Source organism: Pempheris klunzingeri, chromosome 11 (assembly GCF_042242105.1).
Source record: "Pempheris klunzingeri isolate RE-2024b chromosome 11, fPemKlu1.hap1, whole genome shotgun sequence".
In the NCBI taxonomy this organism is placed as follows: Eukaryota; Metazoa; Chordata; class Actinopteri; order Acropomatiformes; family Pempheridae; genus Pempheris; species Pempheris klunzingeri.
In genome coordinates, this window is record NC_092022.1 from 4,013,744 (window position 1) to 4,041,186 (window position 27,443).

The following is a 27,443-nucleotide window of genomic DNA, read 5'->3' on the forward strand; positions in this document are numbered from 1 at the left end:
TTAAAAATAAACAATATGCCTGCCTGAGGAACATATACATAGAAGAAATTTTGTCTTACATCATAAAAATGTTAGTATAAATATGAACAGACAGTAACACCTACTGAAGTGTGTAAGACTAAGCTTAAAACAGAATATAGGCCATGGACTATGGATGCTGTAAAAGGGATGTAGGAAAATAAATATAGGTTTTATGATGTAGTTCAGATAAACATGCGCTGCAAGTATTTGGGGTGGATACTGCAATGGCATGTACAAATCTTATGGCAATTTAAAACATGCAAGGAAGTAACAAAGCTAAAAAAAGACAGAGTCAGAGTCAAGTGTCACTTTCAGATTTCCCCAACGATCCTGAGGTATAACCACACAGGCCTCAATTTTTAATGCCTCTAATCCAAGCAAGGTATCACAGCTAAGCACGAGGATACCTGATCATTCATGCACACACTCCCACGCACATGTATGCAGTAGGGGGACTCATCTCTGGTCCCAAAGTAGGTTGATGAAAGTACACCTGACGTCAATGCAAACACCATGCCATTCTGGGCTTCTGGTCACTGTAGTCTCCACACAGAAAGGCAATTTAAAAACAATGAAGATGGATTGTTTAGATACATGGCTACACTGATTTGGTTAATATCTCTAGAATATGTGTCTTTTAAACTGTATTTCCCCCTTTTGCTCGTAGTGTATAGAAGGCCATCTGAAGAAAATTCTGCATTAACATTGCCATTGCTTAGTTCTGCTTGTTATCTTTTTTATATTTAATAACTCTATTGTCTCAGTGCTCACTGGTGAGTCAGAAAGAGAGGACACAGAAGATGCAGCACAGGGCTAATTAAATGTGGAGTTAAAATGGCACAAAGATGAAAAGATGCAGTGCAGAAAAAAAAAATCTGCCATGTTTGACAGGAAAATGAAAGCATAAAAAGAGGGGATTTAAGGTAACTATGGCCTGATCCAAAGACTTTAAACTGATTAAAGAAAACAACATGATGTTTCCTTAACTTTTTTACAGTAACAGTGCGACTACTTTGAGCACTACGAGTTGGCCAGGAGAGGACAAACGGAAGGAGTTCCGATGTGATTTGTGGTCACAAATGAATGTGCTGAGTCCTACATTAGACGCCAGCTTGTTTACATCTGCAAAAACATTTGATCATCCTCAGCTAACAGGTAAGAGCAGAAATATTAAACAGGGGTATATAATATAAGCTGTTTGAGAGATGTGTGTTTATGTTTCTGTTCTGTATATAATCATGTATGTATGTGTGTGTGTGTGTGTGTGATGGATGAGCTTTAAAGAACACAGAATCAACTGGTAATTTGTCGAGCAATACCATTTGCTCCGAAGAAATCAGACTTTAAATGGAGCGTGTTTTAATAAGATGCTGATGATGTTGACAACAGGCTGTGGGGAAATGTAAGCTACGGTATACAGTGTTCACCATTTAGATATCAAGCAATGGAGTCACATGACTGTGAGCCTGAACATAGTTATGCTGAAATGTGTGGGTTCACCTGAGAAATACAGATGAATTGATAGCAGTAATGTACTGCAATCAGAAATGTAGTACTATAGATACAGGATGAATGCCGATGAATGTCATTCTCTACAATAGCGCCCACTGTGAGAGGCCGGCACAGAATCTTAGGCGAGTCATGGCGGGAAAGAAGCGGTTCCAGTGTGGCGGTCAGGCCAGAGATTGGCCACTGTGATAAAAAGAGAAACTCTCACAGGCAGCTTAACAGAGTGTAAATAGCCTTCTGAAAGAGCTACTTCAGACCCAAACACTGACATTAGCTTCCATTCAAACCCCTACCACCCAATTCAATTCTATTCCATCCATTTTTCCAATTCAGTTCAATACATTCTGCCTCTCATTGCTCAGTTCTTTCGCATTCAGTGTCATAGACACGTATTCAAAAGAGGTTTCAAGGCTAATGCATCTTCAACACCAGTCTGTCCATCGAGCACAGATCCACAAGGCTCCCGCAAATTAAATACTCACTTCAACCATGAGATTATACAGTTAACTTATTAGAGTTCAGTTTCAACTGATTATTGTGAGATTACAATCTTATAACCTCCTATAAGGAGACACGGCCCACAATGCCTGTGCCTGGGTAAGCAGCAGAGAGAAGTCTTTTCTTCACACTGATGGACATTCCTTTTCTAAATGTCATAAATCATGAATGGGTTTATGGTTACTAGGGTCATGAAATTTGCACCAACACCTACATCACCACTGCTACTCAAAGAGTTGTAAACACTTTCAACACTGACTGCCAGTCTGTACTTGTGTACATTCACAAACAGCCACAGGGCTTTGTGTTACATTTCCAAGTTAACTTCAGAATTAGGTGCACATCATCATCATAAAATTAAAAATGTAAAACTTGAAAGTCCCTTCCGACCCGTGCCCCCCCCCACGTTGGAGCAGGGCAACTTTCACCTTACTATTACTTGATTTTGATGACCTCAAGTGCCTGTTTGAGCCGGATGGGCGTGGTTTCCACTCCATTTCAAATTGTCACACAAAATAGCACATGATGCTTATGCCTACTTAAATCGCTAGCTTGAGCACATGGAGCTTAGCCTTACATAATTCCCTGCATAGCACCCAACTTGAACACGAAAACACTAACTGAAAACACCTGTGTGCATTTGTAAGGCCTCTACGGTTAAAACCTTCTTTGACTACCCTTTATATGGCATTTTTTGAGTCTGTACATTTGTGTATTTCCAATGTCAACCAAGGCTGCTTTGTTCTTTGTTAACATCTTAAATGGCCGAAGCATTTTAAGAAGATATGAGGGGGCAGATGGTGATCAAACATGGATTTCTTTGCATAAAGGCATCAATTAATTATCCACAATGTAAAATGTGATTGATTGATGTAATAGAATAAGCCTCACAATGTTTATTAACAAAACTGCTAGCTACCAAATATCAATATTAAGACCATGTAGGGGGGGGTAAACATTAGCATGAGCCAAGCACTAAAAAACTTAGATGTATGTGTGTGCTCATTGTGATGAAACCACAGAGACGACTCTGCATTTTCCTTCAGGTCAACGAAACTTTAGAACCCGACAAAATGTTACAAAATAGTGGCCACAAATCGGTTATTATAGGTTTATGGTAACAAGACAGGATTTGTTGTGTAAGACGACATTTTTTTCAGAACTCACAACATACTACAGAATCATAACAACTGAGCATTTCAATGTATAAAAACATGTATTTTAATCTTTTGTCGACTTATTTCACAACAGATGTTTTGGTCTATATAAAGGCTGAGAAGAGGGTTACATAGGGACAAGTCCATGCAAATGTTTCAAGTTTAACCACAGTCTGCCCCCATTATAAAATTACACCAAATGTGAAAACAAAAAACGGACTCTTTTTCCACCCACTACCTGGCATCCATTTATGAGCGAAAATAACAGGCCTTAGTGGAAAACAACAGTGTCTGACAGAGAAAATGACTCATCTCTCGCTCCATCCCTCCATGTCTCGCTCTCTCCCATCCTCTTTTCTAGTTACCGGCTCTGGCACATCCTGTACATAAAAACACAGCTGAGCTTCATTGGCAACATACACACCAATTCTGTGCACAACATGCTTATACCTCTGTTCCAAGAACTGATGGGTCAGGCTGACGAAAATTTGGGAAATAAACAGTGTCCTAATGAAATATGATACACGGTACCTTAGCAAGTTGTTTGATGTTCTCTTAAAATTAGAAAATGAAAAAGGGGTAAAAAGGGGAGCAGAGGCAGAAAACAAAAGGACATTAGTTTTCAACCTTACTTCCCTGTATTACTGCCATGGTTGTTTATGTAGCTGTAGCAGCTGTTTGCTTCCACCAGCAGCTGATGTATTCTGACGTCAGTAATGGATGGTGAAGAACTACAGGGAGAGTTTGACAGAAATAAGATTCATTTTCCTCTTACTCACAGGAGCCTTGGGGGTTACACTGAAACCCAGTCTGCTATTGAAGATCAACTGCATAACCCTTTGGACCAGAAAAAGGACGATATGCAGAGAAAAATACATAAATCTCATTACATGACGTCGGTTGTCAGTTCAGGGATTGCAACAAAGAGAGGCAGACGCTCGGACTGCTCTGGCAAACCTGGCAAAGGTGGTAAAGCTTGAGCTCGAAGTTCACACTAAGCTACAGTTGGTGTCAGAGTGGAGGTTTGCTAGAGGTCACTGCTCGTGTCAGTGCCGGGGGCAGGTCAGTGCGAGCAACAGTGGGAGGCTTGAAACGGTATTAAAGAGCAAACTGAACAATGGTGACAGGTAAAATGAGTAATGCAGTAATTATGTGCAAATTTGAGGTGCTTCACTTGAGTCATTTCTTCTCATGTCATTTTCTACTTCTACTCCAATACAATTCAGAGGGGAAAAAGTAATTTTCATGCAAAATCATTTCACGCTTTCTTCACATTGCCTGCTTTTGTTTAAATGATTTCAATCATTTCAGTTTATTCCTATTGGACAAAATAAGCATAATGAAGGCATCACCTTAAGCTCTAGGTAATCATGACAGCATTTCTCACTATTTTCAAAATGTTTACAAACTAACTGATGAATCCAGAAAATGAAGATTAATCCACGATGAAAAGAATTATTAGTTGCAGAGTTTATGCATGAGTAACAATAATCTACGTAGATAAGCCAGCTGATCAGGTAAACATGCTGGGTATCAGGAGGGTTTGCAAGCAGCATGCTGCCATTAAGTTCTCTTTGTAAGCACCCTCAGAGTTCAGAAGATACTTTTTTCTTTCAGCATTTTCGTGGTACTGAATAAGTATAGATATGTTCAAGTGGCACTGAGGCACAAAGACATAGGAGGCAATGATCTTACATTTTATTGTTTTAGATAAATGGTGACTTATTTGTTAAATGTTTTACGGACCATTTTATGATCATAAAAAGATCATATAAATTGCATTGTATTACAATAAAAAGATATCCCTTTCCAATCATGATTCGCTCTCTATGCAAAATGTCATATGTCATTAGTATTGACTCAGGGAGCAGATGTTAAAGGCAGGCTGAAAAACAAGATGTTCGTTCATCTTGGATTATCCTGATACACCACCTAGTTTACTGTGTGTGTGCGTGCGTGTTTACAAGCGCATGTATGTGTGAGAGGCCCCTATGGAGAAAGCTGCTGATCAACATGACTCCAGCCTCGGCTGGTTTGATAACTCCTGCTTTGTCCTTGTCAGCACTCTTGCCTGTTGCCCAACTAACATGGTTTGAAAGAGAGAGAAAAAAAAAGCCGGCAGAATTGTTGGAATTTTTGCAAATTCATCGATAAAGTCTTATCTTTACGAGAATTTATAGGCACAGGTTTTTCGATCACTGGACCATCTTGTGACATCGTCTGCGACCAGGGCAAAATCGAAGAGGACATGATAGGATAAGCAGGAAAACGAAACAGATTGTGTGCTTGAGTAAAAAAGCACATCCCTGAGACATTTCTCAAGCAGAGACCTGGTAGTTAGCACCCTGCAAATGCCGACTTCAATACCAACAACAGCTTCTTTCATTATCAAACGTCAACTTTAAGTTGGTCTGTGGATATCTGTCCTTACAGATGCACTGTGCAATTTTACCACAATGTGCTCCCAAACTGGCAGTGACAAGATGTCTTTTAATGTGGTGTAATTGTATCAATGTTTACTCCAGTTCTGTATATTTCTAAGCTCTTTTGAAAGTCATCAAAACAAAATAGCTTTGTCTAGTTTCAAATAATGATTTCCTGTAAAGTCTGAGGCATTACTGATAACTGGGATTTCTTTTGATCTTCAAATGTCATTCTGTCAATTGAAAACATCTCTTTTAGAAATACCGTTATGGTTGTCCTGTCTGCCACTGCTTATGTGGATTCTTTTCAACATTTCAGCAGACACAAACGTGGAGAGGGAAAGTGACGATGACACACCCTTACAGTCACACAAGAGCCTCACCAACCAAACCCCTCATTTTTTCACTCTTAAAACACACACATATATTGCAAGTATGAGAACAGACAAAATAGGATTTTTGAATTAAGTTTCTGAAGCTATAAAGTACATTTGTCAAACATGACTGCTGTTTTTTAAACAGTCGGTCTGAATCACCACATGTGAAAGCAGAATCCGACTCTGAGTGACAGTTTCAACTCTGCGGTGACCAGCACAACTGTAAACAAGTGGGATAGGGGAGTGATCAGGCAGAGCAAAGTATGTGTGTGTGTGTGTGTGTGTGTGTGTGTGTGTGTGTGTGTGCAGACGTTCAGTCGTGCTTCCTTCTGCTTTCCTCTGCCTGAATTAATGGACTTATGTGTGTAATCACACATGAGCACATATCAAAAAAGCATTTCCCAAGCAGGCGTGAGGTCTTCCCCAGATCACTACAGACTGTTTACACAGAGCTGCAGAATACAAAAACCACAACCAACCAACACCATATGGAGAGCAGAGAGAGAGGTGAGGGTGAGGGGGCAAGGGGGGTGAAGGAGTATAAATCATTACCTCTGTTTAGACTTATTGTGGCTGTTGTTTGTTGCTTGGTTTTTCCTTTCTGGGTACACTGGCGTAGGCCTACATCCTCGGAAAACATAACCACTCTGCCCTGGTTTCTGCGGCTGTGTATACATACACACATTTACACAAACACACACACACACACAGAATTGTGTTCACTGGAATGAAAGTGCCTGTTGTTTTAGGCCAACAAACAAAACAACATTCCTGGCAACTGCTGTACAGCTAAATTCAGTGGGTGCTCGGCTGATTCAGATCACACACTTGCGAATGTGTCACTTTTCGTCACAAGCTAAAGTTGCCAGTTTACGGTAAAGCAGACAGCAGTGACTTAGACTTAGGAAGCGGTTTATAATTCACACTAGCTGGACACTTTTGGCTCCGTGGTGACAGGCACAGAAAGGTGCAGAAGGAGAACACAATATGTATCACCAGGTGTCTGCTAATTGCATTGGAGTAGATCCACAAATGTGTATCACTGCCAGGAGTCCTGGTGTTAATGACTCACACCTCCTATGAATACTGAGGGTTTTCAGTGGCCTGGAAGCTTATTGGATGAATGCAACCAAGATTTAGCTTTGCACGAGAAAAAGCAATTGGATCACTGTAGAGGGAATGTACATTATAAATGAGAAATATTTCTCTTGCTTGCAATGCTAACAATCTCAGTGGACAGTTTATCACTTTTATACATATACAGCCGATTCAAAGTAAGAGGACTGAACCTTTGATTAAGAAAAAAAATCAGTTATGTTACAAGATTAATAGAACAGCATTATATAATGGATGCTGAATCCAGTCAAAGCTGCCAGCAGGGAGGCTGGGTAAAAAAGAAAATGTGAGGATTTTGTTTCTTCAAAAGGTTTTCTGTTTTTTACCTCAGTTTACTTCTTTTCTGATCATGGGGCCATATTGGAACAAAACACATTCAAATTAATATCATACACCGACAAGGTACGCTTGTACATTAAATCAAAAATATATGTACATGTTGTGACAATAAGTACTGGCATTCAAAATTAAAATCCCCACATAGTGTAGTATACTTAAGTACAGCAAATACCTTCATATCAGATCAGCACTTGTGAGCATCAAAAGCAACATTGCCAATATAAATGTATTTCCCATAATGTTTCTGAAATTACGACTAACGTGCCCGGCTTCACCGTTTACTTCAAGAAAATACTCACTTTGAAACCTCTTCATATCTAATCATAATTGTGCTCCTTTTTCTGCTCCTGACTCCAACATCAGCACTGCATTAGGAGCATATACTCAACAGCTGCTGCAAAGTAGCATCACAGGGAAAATATAACTAACTTTACAGACAACTGTACTTGCTGACAAGATCCAAACTTTGATTTAACCCATTTTTAACCAGGTTAGTCCCACTGAGATCAATTATCTTTTTAATAAGGGAGACCGAGACAGCAGCTTAACAAGTTACAAACAAAACAACAATAGAACAAAGAGCAAAACACATGGAAAATAAAAGATAAAAGATGTATATCTTTTGACAGAAACTAAAATCCACTACAGTCAGACTACAGTAAGTAGTCAAATCAACATCATGTTGACAGAATCAGCCAGTGTTAGACAGTTCATTCATAATCCAGTATCCCTTATTTTGCAACTCCAAATCTGTTTGCATGTGTACTTCTCAGGCCACACAGGTTTTATGAGACAACCTGCACAGTTTTTGTTGTCTCCTGTTAGCTTAGCTCTGTCCAATGGCATCTGCACTGTCACAAAACTTGTTTCCATTGTTTGATTCACCCTGGTGCAAACAATTTCCTTTCCTGGCTAAGGTGAATTAAAATACCTCACCTCCCTGCTGCCCCTGGCTCACAGCCAGCTGAGGGGCCTCTCAGCCTGGATGATGGGGGCTGAAAGCCTCTGTCTTACCCTGACTGAGTATCACTGGGTTTCCTTCTAAGGATCTTTTGGCAATTTCTCATGCATTGAGTTAAAAAAGGTGAGGAATATTGAAAGAACATGGAGATGGGCATTTAGCAGACTTTATAAGACAACATTTTTGTCTAAGTGTTGATGACAACAAATCCTTTTTTAAAATAAGTAATGATATAAAGTCATCTGTAGAATACATCCTCTCAGAAATGTGTTAACGCCTCCCAAGTGATCCATATGGTATGTGCGAGGTGTGTTTGAGGACTTTGTCTTCAGGCTGGTTTTGAGAGAGTGAAAAACATGTTGAGTTGGACTGAGGTCAGGCGACCTGACTTGACCACTCAAAAACATTCCACTGTTTGGCCACGACAGAAAAAAAAAAAGTCACTGGTTGTTTTTACTGCGTATTGAGTATCATTGTCCTGCTGCGTTGTCTGAAATTCAGAACTATGCTTAATTTAAGGGATAAAAGTCCTATGCTACTAACCCAATATTCATGTGAACAGCCTTAAAACCTAACTACTTTACCCACCTGTATTGGTGAAAAAAACAAACAAAAAAAAGGTTCCCCATCTCCAGCTGACTGAAACAAATTGATCGACATTCTTGTTTTTGTAACATTCAGGTTTGTTACAGAAATTCACAGTTTAATAGAAATGTATCTAACAGTGTTTTGCTTGGATTTGCTGCTGCTTTGGACTCCACTGTATGCTGTCACAGGGTAAGAGCACTGTCTCCTGGCAAACTAGAGCCGATGAACCGTCAGCTTTGATGACTTTTTCCTTCCATATCATTGTCGCACCCACGGTTTCCTCACAATGTCCAGTCTTTGTCGTGCTTGCCGTTTCACACCTACTTGGTTTCAATGCGGCTTCAAATTGTAAATGGTTGGGGAAGGACATTAGAAATCTGTGGAATTGTTTGATATACTGTTTTTGTTTCCACCACAACGGCCCGAGGTTTTCAGCTCTAAAATTTTGACGAACTGAAAACAGAAGGTTTGGTAGCTATGACTGCTGTCTTCCTGTGCAGTGAGGGGACCGTGAAACACTGGGAAATAAGTTCACAGGTTTTAGCAACAGGTAGGTAACAGCTGGAAGGGGCCAAGTTAGTAAGTGTCCATCGAGCAGAGCTAAAAACAAAAAGGAAACTTCCAGTACTCTAAACACAATGCACATGGTCATTATTGTGTGCTTTTGGTCAGTCTTCCTGTCTGTAAACACACCAAAACATGCCACAAACACTCACACTGGAACTGAGTAGGAGTACGAACAGAAAGAGAAAAATCTGAGATCAGAAAAGTGGGATGGAGCAAAACAGTGATAGAGGAAAGAGGCAGGACTTGATTGGAGGAGAGCCAGGGAGTGAAACTGTAGATAGTGTGGAGAAACAGTGTGGTTACTGTGAAACAGCTGTGTCAGCTTTCAGCATACACTCTGGACACCTCGCACACACGAGAAGTTATGGACAAGGAGTGACTGACACACACACACACACACACACACGCTCACACTTCAGCATGGTTGTCTGATCCAAGGATGTTTACAGCCACCAACATTGACATAAGTGTCATCCACATACACTTCCATCCGACTGCTGCAGCTTAGTTCTGACAGCTCCAGATGTATGTCTTACACACACACACACACTCACACACACACACACACAGCAGAAACATCGTGCTAAGACACAAACAGACTGCACAATATATTCATCCATCCATCCAAATCCGACTAAACATTCAATGTGCCATGTAGACACAGGCTGGATGGTGGCTGAATGTAAGCTAGTTCGGTAAACAGACCCCCTGCTACATGCTCAGGTGTCATTTTGGAAATCCAGCGACTGAGTTGAAATGACTGAAAAGTCAAAATTCCGGCAAGTAGCTAGAGTGAGTCTGTACAGTAGAAATATGACCAGACGCAAAGGAGCACTGTGTTACAATAATTTGTTCAAAATATGTTATTATCAACTAAACTTTTCTGTTTCTGAACAATAGCTGAATAGTTCTGTTAACGTACTGCAAATATCACACCGGTTCCAATGTCCTTGAGTTTATCGTGACCTGAAAGGTAAACCAGTAATGCAACTGTTCGAGTCAAAGAATGTAATCACAGCAAATAGTTGCTTTAGAGGAGCGTGAGTGTATACAGTGACAGCAGAAGCTGTGGTTTTACCAGTTGGGCCCCTGGGCCCAGGTAGCAGATAAAACAGAATCATGTCTGTGGGGAGTTAGCCATGTTAATAAAGACAAAAGAATTGGGATATTTGGATTATTAAATACTATGATTCTATTTTTATTGCTGTTCATTTGTCTTTGTGTGGGCCAGGAGAGGAGCAGTGCTTATGACGGCGCTCAGTCGCAGCTGCAAGTAATAAGTAATTGGGAATGATGACAGTTTATTTCCTTTCGGTGTGGCAGGAGCCACAAGACTGCCAACTACACACACCGGCAAGCTTGTCTGAAAAGAGAGCATTTCACAGACGTTTAGCATGATGGTCAGTGTAAGTTTGTGAGATCAGTCCTGATGGCCTGAGTTCTCTTTTACTCTTCATTCTTTTCTTATTCAACTGGTGTCTCACAACTCCCTGCCAACCCTGCCTATGGGCATGTGTGTCTGCAGTCCACTTGTTTCAGATGTACTGATCCAGTTTTCAATTTCTTTATGCTCAGAGGGAACACCGCAGCCACAGTTTAGAGCACCAAAGTTCAAGCTTTCATAAACATTTGTATGTCCTTTGGCAATTCTTTTTATATATTGTAGGGTTATTTTTGTTATTCAGTCTGTGGGATAAGCATATCTGATCTTTGGATTTGGAAGGACGAGAAGGATAAAACAGGCCGCGACAGCCAAGCAGGAGAAGACTAAGATTTGAATATGTTTCTGTATTTATTTTAATTGTGGTCCACATTAGATATCTGAGAAACACACTAAAAAATACTTTAAAAAAACTATATTAAAATTACTTCCAACATCTTTTGGCTCTCAGAGGCTATTAATCAAAATAGATAACATTTTATAGTTTAGATTATAAACTAGTGCCACTCTCCACTTATCAGCCAGTCACACAAACCATCTCAAGGTAGTTGACAACAAACAGAAAGCAAAAACAAGCGACACATGACCACCACACCCAACACCACTGTTACATAAATCCACTTACATGTAAAATTTTCTATATATCATCAAAAGGCTTTTCATTGCCGTCCATTATGTGGGCCAAATGCGCAATGCTTTTAATTAATAACGAATCAATGCTGGTGTGTGAAAGATGACAGGTTTAGTCTAAAGAAAGGGAAGCATGTACATAGGTCTACACACACAAACCAGACCTATTCGATCTCTTTTATGATCTTCAAGTTGCGTCATTTTCCCGAATGATTCAGTCAGGCGAAGGGCAAGGCAGCTTGCAGTGTGCATATGTTGGAGAGAGAGGGACTACGTATAAACGTGTTTCCAGCAGTGTTTTCTGTTCTGCTGCAAACGCTGGGGCATATACTACAAGCCATCAGTGAAGCACTAAAACAAATCTGACCCAAGCAGACTCCAGCTCCTGCCAAAAGCAAATAGAGTCTTAAACGCTACATAATACAGCGCACAGCGGGAGTAAAAAGCGGAATGGGATAGAGCAACACAGAAAAACCATAACGAGGGAAAAACTCAGTCTGCAAAAAGAGGGACAGAGGGGACAGAGTGGAAAAGAGAAAGAGGATAACAAGCGTAAAATGCTGGCAGTGGAGGGGAGGAAGAAGGGCAGATGACAACAGAAGGAAATCAGGCAGAGACAGTCTGTAAGAAGAATGAGACAGAGCATGTTTAAAAGGAAAATTAAGACTTTACTGCTACCAAGAATTTGATTTAAGAGCAATTTAGTAACCAAACCAAACAAAAAACAGGGAAAGCTGTGCTGCATTAAACCCATTGTGTATTAATTTACCAGTGGGTAAGTATGAAAATAAAACTGGCTGCGACCACCTGGGGCAAAGTAATAAAGACATCATCTTAAGAAAATGAGGCTATTTCTCATCTTTTTGTGAACAAAATCCTCAATTCCAAATAAATATCCATGGATGCCACAAATTAATGTTCCATCAAGACAAAATCTAATATGAATTTGAGTATCCAGTGTTTCCATACATTTTGCAACCATTGACCAATGTCTGAATCCATCCATCCATCCATCCACTGTCTATACCACTTATCCTGAAGGGTTGCGTGGGGGCTGGAGCCAAGCCCAGTGAGAGACAGGGTACACCCTGAACTGGCCACCAGCTGACTGTGGGAGGAAGCTGGAGTACCCAGAGAAAACCCACGCAAGGAGATACAGAAAGGTTCAAGGCTCCAGCCACAAGTCTGCCGGCCAGCAGATTTGAACCAGGAACCTTCTTACGGTAAGGCAACAGTGCCAACCACTGCAGAATCTATGCTATAGATTATATGTAATAGTAATAATAATTATAGAATAGATCAAAATCTATAATTCTAAGGATTAAATGTTTATTGCTCTTTGAAAGGGTGTAATCGCATAATTGTGCTTTTATATAAGTGGCCTAAAGTGGTCTTACAATGTCAGTAATATTGTTTATCCCAATTATTTCTAAGAAAATATATCGTCCAACAAAAGTAGTTATTGTCACAGGCCTAGCTCTACCACACTAATCATGACAAGTATTCAGCATTACTCATTTCATGCAGTTCAGTGTATTAACACCGCAATGGGGAAACTGGCATCCCACTATGATAAATAAGGACAGCTCTTCCATTGCCTGCACCAGCTGGCAGTTATTTCAGTGCCCGTCTCCAGTGAGAGCTGTGACAGAGACTTCTCAACTGTGAACAGGGTAAGACATTCAAAAAGTGTTATGTATAATCAGAGACTGTTTGGTTTCCCACACCAACCTCATTCCAACGGGCTGCGGGGGGACCATCCGGCATCATGCATGCAACCGAGCATCAACAGGTCACTGATGCTAGTATACAGTGTCCTCTGCAAGTAGTGAGTCAAAGAGGCATAAGGTATTGTGGCATTTGTTTTGCAGTCAGTTGTAATTTAATTTCAGTTTTTTAGATTACAGATTAACACTAAGGATGGTGAAAAAAAAAAAATCCTGATTCTTTTCTCCTATGAGTCTGAATCAATACACAAATTTCAAAAAATATTTTTTCTAATTGTTCGTTAATAGAGTTAAAAAAAAAAAAAAAAAGGTGGACCTCAACAGCGAGGGCAGCACAGCACCCAGATAATCTACAGGGTGCAAACACTAGGTATCTTGTACTTCTTCAAGAAAGGCTGCAGTTACAAGCATTTTTATAATTTATTGTCTAATTATCTTTATGGAAGAACATGAAGTATACTGCTAACTACCTGCGGCATCTCTCACGTTAGCGGAGCAGCAATCAGCAGCAACAAAAGAGTCGGGCTGAAACACACACAGCAGCATGAAACAACTCAGACCAAGTCTGGGGAGAAGGCAGTAACTCAGCTAGCAGTAAAGTCGGTTTCACCTCAGAAACCCTGCGTCCACTCAGACTCTTTTACATCGATGGTTTTCCTCGGAGCCGACGGTGCAGCAGAGAGGAAGCTCTCTCTCCACTGCCGGAGATTTAACTTTAATAATGCAGCAGAGCACTTTCCCCCTCATTTTGTTGTTCACATACAGGCAGGAGACTGTAAGATGCTTCTGAATGAATTCATTCATTAATTTCTGCTGTTACCTTTTTAAAATAAAAAGGCTGCGGATCGTTTATTTTAATTGCCAGTTATGTTTGAGTGGACTATGGGCACCAGGGAACAGTCCGTCACATGTCATTCTGAAGCAGGAGACAGAAAATGGTGCCCCCTTTTCTAATCAATCAAGAACTGATTCTGAATCGAATCAGACGCCCAAGAATCAGAACTGGAAAGAAATCGGACTGTGAGACTCCCAAAGACGCACGCCCCTAACTGATACAACACAACGCTTTCCCCCCCGGCTGCTGGAGAAACACCCTGGAGGAAACAGTGGCATCTCCATATTTTTTACGTCTTGTTATGATATACAATCATGGTTTTGGTGTCACATAACAGTATTATCAATATTACTGATTTTAACATCACCTTGACTGTGGCTTTACATGAAGATGGGAGAGTGTAGTGAGCTTCACCTTTATGTAATACAACTGTACATACTGTACCCATTACAGAATGTTCAGTATGTAAAGCAACCAAAAGGAAGTACAGGAGGTTGGACTTTGTCTTAATAGTCATACAGCCCACACACACACACACACACACACACACACAGCTTGGGTTTCGGCACTAACACTGAATTGACAAACGAAAGACGAGCACCGTGAGAAAAGAGACAAGAAAGACAAGGTGAGGTAAAGAGAAGGGAAATGGAAGAAGAGAGTCTATTGAGATACAAATGGATAATTACCATAAAGTGAAAAAAAAAAGATAAAAACAAAAGACAGGAGGCAGGGGAAAAGATAAACAATTACATTAAATCACAGCATTAGGACCTTAACCTCCTGAACCCTATATTCTTTTTTGAAGTAGCTTCAAAATTACAACAATCAAGTGTCATCGTCACACTTGTACCAGCACTTCATTTAAGCCATTTAATGCCTAATCATTAATACACAAATCAAGAATATAACATCTTGGTGCATCATTTCATTTACACTTATTTATCCTGTCCAGAAACTTAAGAATATCTGACCTTTACGGTTTATAGCTGGACACACTGTCTGGTCCAGCAGAGTAGAGGAGCGTAAATATACAAAAACAGATATTGAGGCATAAAGACCGAATCGAACCCTCTCCCAGTTTACAGATTTACAGACAGAATAAAGAAACTAGGTTCTGGGAGCCAATTTTAGGACTTTCCAAGACATTTGTAATTCTACCGGGACCTGACTTTAAGACCAATTATAAATCCAAAACCAGACATAAAGCTGTCAGATCTAGCTTGTTTACAGCACACGATGAAACTATAAAAGGACAGGATAAGAAGATAGACGGGAGGTTGTTAACAGATCTCCACACTGCCACCCTTTAGTCACATTTTTACGCATTTTAGAGTCCGTTTTAAGTGTTTAAAAGTGCCAAGCAGATAAAAAGAGACATTTGCGCAATGAGTAAACGTCAAATACAATTTTCTTTCCTTTAAATTCTGAAGTCCAAATACTGGCATTGGTGCTCCTTCAGTGTGTGTGTGTGTGTATGTGTAGCAATAGTTAAGGCACTATAGCTCCAGGCCAAAACATGCTTCATCCTGTCCTGGCGTTTTTTGGCCTGCTGCTCTGTATTTACCCTGGATTCATGGTGAGTGTACGAACACGTGTTGAAAGAGAAAGACAGTGAGGCATGAAATATTTATGCCAATAGTGATAAAGGATATTGACTTTAACTGCATCTAGAGCATGTGTGTGTGCATGCAACTGGGCGCCTGGTCATCCACAACACTTTTGGTTGACTAAGTGTCCCACAAACAGGATGAGATGGGTGGAGCCTTCTGTGGGGGGGCCTGTTGCGTTACAACCAATCCGCCTCAGTGGGCTTGTCTATCCCTCGCTGTGCTACAGTAGCATTGGGAAAGAGAAAATGAGGAATGGAGAGGAGGGGGGGGAGGTTGAGAAGGAGGGTTAGTAGCTCAATGAAAGCCCCCTTACACTGGGCCTCAGACAGACACAGAAAGAGTGAGCGAGAGGGACAGAAGCGGAGTCTCATTTGTGTGTGTTTTATGTTTCCTCCTCAATCTGGCGCAATGGCCTTCTATATCCAGAAATGTTAACACCCCCTTTTTGGAGAATATAATTAGATGATGACAGTCAAAAGGATGACGGAATATCCTTCCCAGTTTTACGCAGGAGGCAGGAGGAAACCGCTGACATCTTGTTTGCTCATGCACAAACAGAAATATTAAAATAAATGACAATATGTGGTTGGTGAGCTGGACTGTAATGTAACTGGATGCAGGAGTGAGTAATAGACTTCTCATGACTGTGGGCAAAGTGTGTTGAAACTATTAAAAACTAAAATATCTATCAATAACACCAATGTCAACTAGTGACTCATGCCGTTTCTCTGCTGTTTTGTGCTGGGCAGGTAACCTCGAGGTCGTGTACAGAAAGAAAAGAAGAAAAACACTCCGACAAGACCTGCAGAGTCGGGTGATGAGCATCTGTGGGTTCGTCACTACAAGCAACCTTTCCTGTTACACATAGTCTTTAGATCCAATTTTCATGTGATAATATTGATTAGTGCATTCTGCAGCTCAAAAGTCACACAGGCACCGTTTCTCACACTGGACAGAAGGTTTGGAGCTGAAGACAGTCCCACAACACTGTTGTAAAGAAGACTTGTCATTACAGTGAGCCGTCTCCTCTTAGACAGAGCAAAGACATTTGCTCTGCTGCAAGTCCATGGGAGGCTACTCTATACATATATATACACACACACACACACACACACACACACACACACACTCTCCCAGGTTTATGAGCGGCTGCACTAATGAGCCAGTCGTGCTTTTAGTGTGGCAGTAAAACACATTCAAGTTAACTCTCACATCAGTCTAATTAAAAGGCCTCAGTTTAAATAAATGGAAACTGAGTCTATTCATCCACACAAAAGGGAGCGATGGTTACAATAGTCTTTTGGCTGCTCACAGAAATATCTTTAGCGTGGAGTTTGGCAGTCTGATTCCAATTAAACCTAATCAAAGTCAATGAATGAGCTGTGCATTTTAGGAAACACGCGCTGACTTTGATTACTTCTTGTTAAAAGCCTGAGTTTGTGTGACATGGGAAATGTTTCTGCTTGTTTATCACAGTAAAATTTCAAGACTTTCTCATCATGTCATAGAGCAAAAGTTCCGCAAATAAAACTTGACCAGGTTGTTTTTGCCTGATTTAAGGAAAAATTCTCTTTCAACTTGTTGATGGTCTCATTAATGAATAAACTACCCTGACTATAACAAAACTTCTCAGAAATGTAATTTCTTTTTAACTTCACTTAGACTCGGGCGATGGGACGGCTACATCGGGAACAGCCTGCACCCTTTGCTGACGGTCTGTTTTCTGCCACCATTATACTTCAGCCTAATCAGCATGCTAACCGTAAACTGTGATACAAATAATGAACATCTAAAAGGCGTAATTAGTATCAGGCAACATCAGCGGTGGCAAGGAAACCATCAACATGGCACAAAACCCTTGTGCTAAGTTAGGGTTAGAAACATTTATGATACCACAAATTCTTTACTCTACAACTTTAAAACATGTTGTCTAAAGGTCACGAAGCAGGCATTTTATCTGTAATCACAGAGGTGATGTCGTATCTGGGGCAGTAAAATATGTTTCTTGTACCAGGTCTTTACTCGACCATTTATCACCTAAGAATTTGGCACACTCCAATCCAGCCAATCCAGATCTGCTGTCGAAGTAACCTCTGTAAAGACACCGACGGTGATTTTTAGACTCATGTTAAGCATTTAAGCCGTTCTCTGGCCACGCTAAGCCCCGCACAGCCCTGCTAAAAGAAAAGCGGGCCTGTGCTTTATCTTAAGTCAGCCTGAAGGGTAAAATAGATGCTGATGAACGTTACATGAGGGGCTGCCTGGTCTCAGACGTGCGCCTGAAGGGATAGCTTGGTCACCATGGCAAATTGTCAGTAGACTTACAGCCAATTCAATTTGTATTGATTTGGTGGATTGATTATGACGAGGAGTAGGGAAATAAGATATCCATACATTTTAATATTTCACTATCCCTGGGCATACTGAAAGGATAAATGCAATCCTAGAATTTATGTGTATTAATCATATTATTTAAAGCTATACTGCATAAATATGACACATTGGCTTGTCCCATATTCAGCCCATCACAAAAAAAATGAACTCTGTACATTACAACATATAGGCAGTGCACTGTATGTTGATGCAGACACCATTATTCAATTACATTTCCAATTGTGAATAGATTTTCACCTTGGGGGATTTCAATTTGGCAGCCAACCCTGGCAGTGTTCGTGTTGTGCTAAGCTAGGCCCGACCACAACATGCTGCAGAAACCTCCTTATGGTCTCTGACATTGCTTACTACCACAGTCCGATGTTGAACCCTGAGAACTTGCTATAGTATAAGCACTGCTTGTATGGTAACCTGTGACCTTAAACTGTGAGGTGAGCCACTATTGACGTTTATCTCACCAAGCCCCTTAAGGGCTTCAAAGAAGACCTAATCACACGAGCCACAACACCAGAGCCTCTACTACATTTATGTTGTAGCTACACAATTACCTCTCATAAGGAATCCATTAGCCCCTGTTCACATTAAGGAGGGAGGGGGAGAGAAGGAGACTGTGGCTGTAGAAATAAAGGGAGTAATCTGTTACATGTGAGTGTCACAAAGAAGACAAACGTCTGTTTTTCTCCTTGCTGTTGCCGATTTATTCTTCACAATAGGGATTCAGCCTCTGGTCAGCTCATGAGCGTTTTTACATTTGGCCATTTTTAAAAACACCTGGTGTCTGGTAGGCCTTTCCTGGGGGGGAAAAATCTCTACCACACAGGGAGTGATGTGTTTTGTTTGAAATAAGCAGATGAGAGACTGGTTAGTGGGAACACCATGGTTTAACAGACAAAAGGGAAAATTCAAGAGAAAAGACAACAGAGAGTAGTGAGCCGTTTGAATGACAGGAGAACTCAGAAATAAAGAGCAGAAATAACGTAGCAATCAGCACTTACAACAAAAGAAGGAGACAAAGACAAATTCTATGGTCTGTATGTATGATCTGTAATTGTATGGCAGGGCACAAGGCATGAGTCATGTTATCTTCTCTGTTAAGAGGGTGTGAAGTTAGAAATCCTTCACAGATGATGATATTACTCACTGTAGAAATGGGTTCTGTGAGATACACTGATGTCCTGATCCTAATGATTGTACCAGAGCTGATCCAGCCGTATTTTAATGGGATCGACATGTGCTAAAATACAGGCAACCAATTTCTGATCTAAAGTGTTTCTGTCCAGCTCAGCCTGCTGCTGCTGTAGTGCTGCTCTCTTTTACAACAGCCAGGTGCGAGATGACAATGAAACTTGTGTGAACGTAAAAAAAAAAAATTCAGGTAGTAACTAATTTCTAGCTGGCGCTGACTGCCTTTAACAAACTTCATTACTATTATTTCAATGGTTAGACACTTTTAATCAACATTTGTCAACAAGTACCGGATTGGACGCGGATACTCAGTATTACAAGGACTCAGATCAGATTCAGGGCCAAAAAGAATTGAACATGTTTTACAAGATGTCAGCACTTAAGACACGTTTCTGATAAAATACATTGTGATTCGCTGAAATACAAAGGCAAAATGCATTATGGGATGTGCTCTCAGCCTGCCTTAGCCTCTTAGTACTTACCTAAAAAAAAAAAAAAAAAAAACATCAGCAAAGGAGATTCACATGGTTATGAAAAGAAGGGTCTTTCTGCTTTTGTGGAAGCAACAATACTGCTGGGTGGAAAACAGCAACTGTGATATGTTTTGTACAGTCCGGAAAAAAATTCCATACAAGGCTGAGTGCATTTTTTTTTTTTTTTATAGGAAACAAAGCAAAACATAATAAATTATATAATACAATAAAGTAATATAAAACTTACACAAAATATGGTTACAGCTATATTCATACGCTGCCTTAATTTACTGATGATCTGTGCTTAATTAAATATTTTGCATATTTGTGTAATAAATCAACATTACATATCAATATGTAAAACAAAGCTAAAAGGAAACTTCAATGTTGTACATATCACGCATGACAAAAATCACCAAAATTATGGGAAAAGTAGTCATATTCATTTTTGGGGGCTGGAGCAGTGAAAGTGCCAGTGAGACGGTGATCTACTGGCCAAGTGGGCAAATGGAGGAAAAACGTGTTGCTGAACCCTGATCTAAAGAGGAGAGCAGTGCAGATTAAAGTGTAATCACTATTTAAATATTTGTCTAAACTTTGAAAAAAAAGAAAAAACCCATCGACAGTGTTGATTCTGGACAAGAGCTTGCCAAACCAGCACTGCAGCTTGGCAAATCACCGACTGACGTCAATATACCCTCAAACGATCACCAATTCTTGTTGGGCACAGTCGACAGACAACAGTATCATCCATCTGCACACACACACACACAGCTACAATTCAGTGCTGTACCTTATATCTCACACACGCACCTGATGCTTAAAGATCAGGCTGAGCAGTCGTAATGGCCAAACATGAAAACCATCCTATTCTGGATTAGGGGGTAACGATACCATAATATGTGCCATGGGGCGACAGAAGTTCATTTAGCATTAAAAATTGCACCACACTGTTTGCACCATGTTAGCTTTTTTTTCATCGAGGTATTTGATATACAGGATTAGCCAGAAACAGAGGTTATTTTCTCCAATCACAATTTCTGGGGTGTTAGTTGGACCTAATGATTAATCGTGTAATTGAGAAGATAATCACCGGATTAGGCCATAGTGAAATAAATAAATAAATGTTTACACTTCTAGTCTCCTATCTGGAATTATCAAAACATCCTCCTACTTATGTTGTTCAGTCAGGTTCTCATAAAACCACCGTTTACAAAACCTAAACTGTCAGCAATACTGTGAACGAAACGGTTTTATTTGTGCTGTAATGAGACATCACTGCAGAAACACTTAAGAAGTAGCAAATAAGAAGTAGCACTGACTTTAAACTCATAACAACAAAGTGTGAGGAGACTTAAGGCAATGTTTGAAAAACTTTGTGTGTGTGTGTGTTTGCACGTACTGTATGCACACATGTATTCCATATTGCCTTCAATAAGTTTACGTCTCAAAATAGTGTGCGGCACCTTGAGGCCCCCATGCATCTGTTATCATTTTACAACCTGCCTGTAACTCAGCAGAGTACAAACCTCATGAGTACAATGTGCTCCACTAAGCACCTCATTACAGAAAAGAGCCCTTTGTATCCCACTGAGGTAATGGGTAGGTGGGAGGAACATTTAGATGAAGGAGGCAACAACGGCAAAGTGACAGAGCGACTGTCCCTTTCAAGACAAAACCTCTCCACTTCTACCGTTTGTTTCAGACGCGTAAAGGCAACAATAAAACGTGATAAACTGTGGGTCGACTCCGTGGATTCAGTGCAAGATGTACGACTCCATCGTGAGCAGGTGATGGTGAGAAACATAACTCTGTATTACTAAAGACATGATACCATGTGCTCTTATGGGCTGTCGGAGCAAAAGGTTTTGGTCCAGTGGGACGTAAGTGGTCAGCGAATCGTGTTATTGCAGGTTGTTGCGTGGTGTGTTTACAGTGGCCCAGGAAAAACCGCAATGTGCCAAACAAGACAAAAAAAAAAAGTGAAAACAAGCTAACAGACAACAAAACCACAATGTGGCAAAATAACAAAATGTTCTCCAATGAATAAAACATCAACTGTCTAATCTCACAGCTGCATCAAACCTGCCAAAGGTACATCATCTTTTATCATATTCAGCAGAGTCAACACCACAAAAAAAAAAAAGAGAGACTGGAACCGTCCCTGTAATTCCAGCTCAGCGCTACAAACACAGCAGCTCAGCTATGGTGATTTTACATGCTATGCTGGAGAAAAAGGCCCAATAGAAAAATTAAAACGCAGTTTAATTTCCCTTAAGTCAGGACGACCACTCAAAAAACAATTCACTATGTCCACACACACACTAAAGCTCTGTCAGTGAAATTAACAGAATTATTACTTCTTATTAAAAGATGGTTTTGTTTAAAGCTTCAGCTTCAGAGTGGAATACTTGAGCTGAAACATGCACAACAAAAATAACACTGGAGAATGGCAGCAAAACAGAATAAAATGCCTCTTCTTAGCACTAGGTGTTGTACTCTAATAACTTGTTAGATGTCATTATCTAAAACACACACACACAGGCAAGATACATTATCAAACAGAATTCTGTAGAAGAAGTTTTAAACATGTGCCCACAGCCGGTACTGTCTATGGTGCCTAAAGAAGTCTCCCAACAACAGCATCACCTCCTCTAACTGTAGTAAGTGACAGGGTCCATGCTAATCTGTCCCTTTGTCTTCCCCGCCTGCAGAGAGGAGCAGCCTCCACCACATCAGGCTGACATCCTCCAGGATCCTCCATCCTCCACGCACTTCTTAAACCACATCACAATATCTGTCCGTCAGTGTGCACGCCGAGTCATGAATCCGTGTCCACTGAATGCACTGGTCTATCCTCCATTTCGGTTTATTTTCCTATCGGCGTTTTTGGATTTGCGCACTGGCCCTGCTGCAGGCAGGCAGGCAGGCAGGCAGGCAGGCAGGCATACACATGTGGAATGTGGAGGGAAGCACCCGCCTATAACAATAACACCATGCACAAAAACATAAGCGGGACAAGGCCGGTGCAGAAGTTGTGCGAAAAATTAACCTGCAATGTTAAAACGCCATGTGGCTTCACCGTAAACGCGGGCACGGCGAGGAAACAAAGAGAGAAGCTGCGGGATTTATTTATTTATTTCGGCTTTTTGCATGTGCAGCGGCTAGCTCATAACATCACATGCTAACCCTCCTCGTTTCTGTCCCCCCTACCCACCCCCCCCCAAAAAAAGAAAAAAGCTGAAGCTGGTGAATGGTGTCTTACCTGATGTGGCATATCAACCTTCACTTTGTGCAGTAGCAGAGAGGAGCCCCGAGTGTTGCAGTTGCAGCCAGGTCGCCAAAATGTTCGGAGCCAGTGGAGTTGAAGGCGGCTTTTGTTTTTTTTTTTTTTGGTTTTTAACAATTTCCCCCACGCTGAAAAACTTTTCCTCCGTATAAAACAAAACTGTCGACAGAGGAGAAAGGAGGAGTGATGAGGCAGGGCTATCTAACGGTCAGTTTAGGGGGGTGGGGGGGTGGGCTGGGGATTAGGCAGCGTTAGAGCCACGGTGACGTCCCGTTATTTCTGGCGTGGACACACTTACGCCAAACGTCATTCAATAAATCTGGCAGTTCAATAGTTGCCTCGCTGAAGCGGAGGTAAACACGTCTGATAGGAAGACTTTACACGCTTTCTGAATCACTTCGGCACTGGTGGGGTATTCGGCTCTCAAGTTAAACATGATGCACTTCATCCAAACTAAACTTTCAAGTTTTTTTTTTTTTTTTAGGCGTTCACGCTGCTTGTGCGTACGTTGTGGGGAAAACGTGGGTGTGAAAACAGAAGCGTGGGTTGCTTGTGAGTGGGATATATATCGAATTGAAGAGTGAGTCCTGGATATCTAGGATATATACCTGAAGTCATGTTACCAGGTTTGTACGTTTGCCAGCACGCACGGCCATATTAAATTGCCACATTTTTAAAAGGGGTTTCGCCGCACATGAGCGAACAGACTCGGGCTCGGACACTAGCTAACAAAACCGCCAGCCGTTACAAAACAGAAACGTCCTTTAACATAAACACGCCGCCTTTGTTGCCGTGTGTAGCGACACTGAAACGGCCTGTGAGCAATGACAGCACGGCAGGGCTGACTGGGTACACTGTTAGTGTCAGCGGCATGTCAAAATATTGCAGCCCGCTAGAGAGCAATAACAACAGCTAGCGCCGCGTCCAGCAGCAGCAGCAGCAGCAGCGGCGGCGGCAGCAGCAGCAGCACACTTTTGTGGCCTGAAAAAACGCGTGTGCCACTCGGCCTGAAAGCACTTCTCAGCAAAGCGAAACGCAAAACTACAGTGCTGTTACACTGCTGCAACGCCTACCACTGTAACCGCAAGGTAACGTTATAGGGAAGAGCAAAAATAACTTACATTAGTCCATGCGAGGTGAAACGTAAGCAGACACTGTGTTAGTCCAGTTTTTTAGATCTGTATCAACATAGATGGACTGCACTTCTCCATAGTCCCGCCCCCACGGTTTAGCGGACAGGCATATCTATACATATATATAATCCCCCCAGTGCCCAATCACAGCTCTCCACTCCGGAGTGAAGTCTGCTCCCATTGGTCGAGGAGCTTGTCAATCTCGGGCTGAGTCTCCAGCTGTCTTCTTACCATATAGGGGTGTGTCGTGACGTAGCACCCAGCCTGATAGACAGTAAACATTTTTTTTTCCCTCAAAAATAATAGTTAATAAAAGTAATTAGAGTATATAATTTAGCATGGAAGTGGTGAGAGCTATGTCTTGAGGCTTGTGATGCTCCGGGAGGATTGCCCGCCTGTGAGAGATGGTGAGAAATGTCATTGGTATTGTAGTTATTTTTAGATATTTGTGTGTGCAAATGTGTGTTTTGGACGCTAAATGTACTTTGTAACTCCTCATTTCTCTTCATGAATTATTTATGATTTACCTATACATAATATATGAAAGTTCCAGCATCCTCTTCTCTCTTTCTGGTCTCCCTGTCCTGGAAACTGGTGGTAACTGATAGTATACACGAGCACATACAGTACTGAGAGCATAGGAGGTTAGTGGAAAACAGTTCCACTAAACCGCTGCGCAAGTGGTCTGTCGCTACACTTTTTTATATGGAGACACAGCAGCGCTAATTCTATTACTTGGTGAGAGAATTCAGCGGGAATGAGAGGGCCCTGAGGTGCTATACTATGTCACCCATGGGAGGTTTTATTATAGCACTTCAATCACCACATTACCCACTGTGTAATTAGAAGTTGTTCTTTTCTTATAGTCATCTCTTGTCATTTCCATGGATGGTCTGTGCAGTGTACAGCGCCAGCCTGGAGCCTGGAGGAGTTGGCCCTTTTTTTTTTTTTTTTTTTTTATATGAAGCGCACACCAACTGGACTGTAGGTCATATGTCTGTTCCAGTGATCCAACATTTGACCTTTTGGTACAAGAAGGTCCATGTTGGCAAAACAGGACGAACATTTCAGGCCATGACACGAATGAGTCAGGCAACATCAGCCCCTGTCTGATGGATGGAAAAACAGCAACTTGAAGCCTTCTTGTTGGTGGCTTTGGGTTCTCTGTAAAGGGATTAGTTTGGTTAGGGTTAGGTGCTGTGTTTAAAGACGTTTCTAAGAAGTCACTCTTCTTATATCGCTTGCGATATCTGGCTTGTTGTTTTTACATGTTAAGAAATTATAAGGTCATCACATAAGTCCAACTCTTGGCTTTCTAAAGGCAAACGTGGATGACTTCAGAAATGATACTCTTGCAAAGTTTTTTGCTGGCTTCTCTACTATACTATACATAACTTTGTAATGTTATACACTCTATACTGTGCCAAACAATACCTTAATCTAGCCTATTATGCCATGGTATAGTATACAGAATTTACTAAATTGTAGATTGTTAAAGGGAAAGTTCACCCAAACCAAACGATTTTCATCATTTTCTCACTCACAAGAAATGTTTGTCAGTATATTATGGTGGCAGAAATGTGACGGATATGTAACCCAGAGTAAATAAAACTAAAAATGATCTGCAATAGTGGCAAATGACAAGCGTGTGAGAGAGTTTCAAGAGAAACAATCCTTTCTCTTCTTCTTCTTTTTTCCCCCTCCAGCTCTTGCATTAGAGGAATGTTGTCCGGGCTCTCTGGCCCCAGACTTAACTTCCTTGAGGCTAATTCAACCACTGCAATCATTTAGATGTAAATACCGTCCGTTAAGTGTCTCAGCATGTAAATATCAAACCTAAATGCTTATGGCATCATATGGCATTATCATGATAAATATGTGGTTTGAACAGGAGCTGTTATGGCTTTAAGAAACATTGATAACCCCAACAAATCTCTCCAATTTTAAGCATGGTGGTTTTGTACAACTCAAACCTGCCATTTACCTTGAAATCCTCTAACATTTTCTTCAAAGCCTCCAGGCCAGCCTAATGAGGACCCAACAAGAATTTTACATTTGAGCAGAAATCATTTTTTGACTCGTTTAGTAGTTATAGACAAACAAAAGGAAGCTCTAACAGTGTGTACATATACAGTCTATTTACTTTCACAAGTTTATGCATGCATTATAGTCCTCCCCTGCAGCCTGCCTGTGTTTGCATGTGCTGAAATCTAGGCCATCCCTTGTTGCTTTGTGTCTGAGAGGCGGATCAGTCTATATGAGGGGCAGCCAGGGATATGGGCGTGTTTGTGTGGGGGCATGCGCATACGGGGCTTCGTCTTCCTCTGTGTGTGTGTGTGTGTGTGTGTGTGTGTGTGTGACAGAGAGAGAGAGAGAATGAGAGAAAGAGCATAAACTGTATGAAGTGTCTGGGTTGTCAAGGGGTGTTTCCACTGTGCAAACACACTACAGCGTAATAGGAACAGGAGACACTCTCACTTATATTCTACACACACACTTTTCTCTGTAGCTCTCCACTCTGTCTTCCTTCCTAGAATCTCCACATCTCACTTCGACACCCCCACTCCCCACCTCCGAACCAACACACACATGCACATACGCTTCTTTCTCTCCAACTCACAGGGTGAGTCTAGGAAACAGCTGGAAAAGCAAATAGTCGCAGGCAGGCTGAGCCCTGGCCCACTGGCTCTCACACATGACTGGACCTTTACTTGGATGAATGCAGTCCTCACACTGATTTTTCAGCTGCAGTCAAAAAGCACAAGGAGCAGTGCAATTGCACAAACCTAAAGGAATGCTGCAGCAGTTGGCAAACACACTCTTTGATCAACTTCGCAGTGTGCGGCGAGAAGATTGGTAGCAGCATCAGCTTCGTGTGCCACAAGTTTCTCAGGGATATTTTGGCAGCTACGGCCACACACAGGATCGCACAGTCCAGGGAGGGAGCTGTCTCAGTAAAAAACGGGCCTTTGCTATGTCCCCATTTCAAATTTCACGCTCCTCAGCTGTGCCTCGTCCTCCAGCTCCCCGACAATGTCATCATCAGCTTCCAACGTCAATAAACTCAACCCATATTCACAACAAGTTAGCTGCATTCTTTCCAATCGGACATGAGGGAATTTGATAGCTGAGGAAAAAATGGAACATGGGGTCAGAAAGTCAGCAAA

At 41.3% G+C, this 27,443-nt stretch overlaps 1 protein-coding gene across 1 annotated transcript in view; it reads right to left on the reverse strand.

The window, feature by feature from the left end:
• The window catches only part of LOC139209692 (vitamin D3 receptor A), a 64,889-nt gene extending 40,561 nt beyond the window's left edge, over window positions 1-24,328 (reverse strand). The window contains exon 1 of the mRNA XM_070839497.1: window positions 24,265-24,328. The gene's annotated coding sequence lies outside the window, so the exon portion shown is untranslated. The remainder of the gene's footprint in view (window positions 1-24,264) is intronic.
• Between the last annotated feature and the right edge of the window lie 3,115 nt (window positions 24,329-27,443).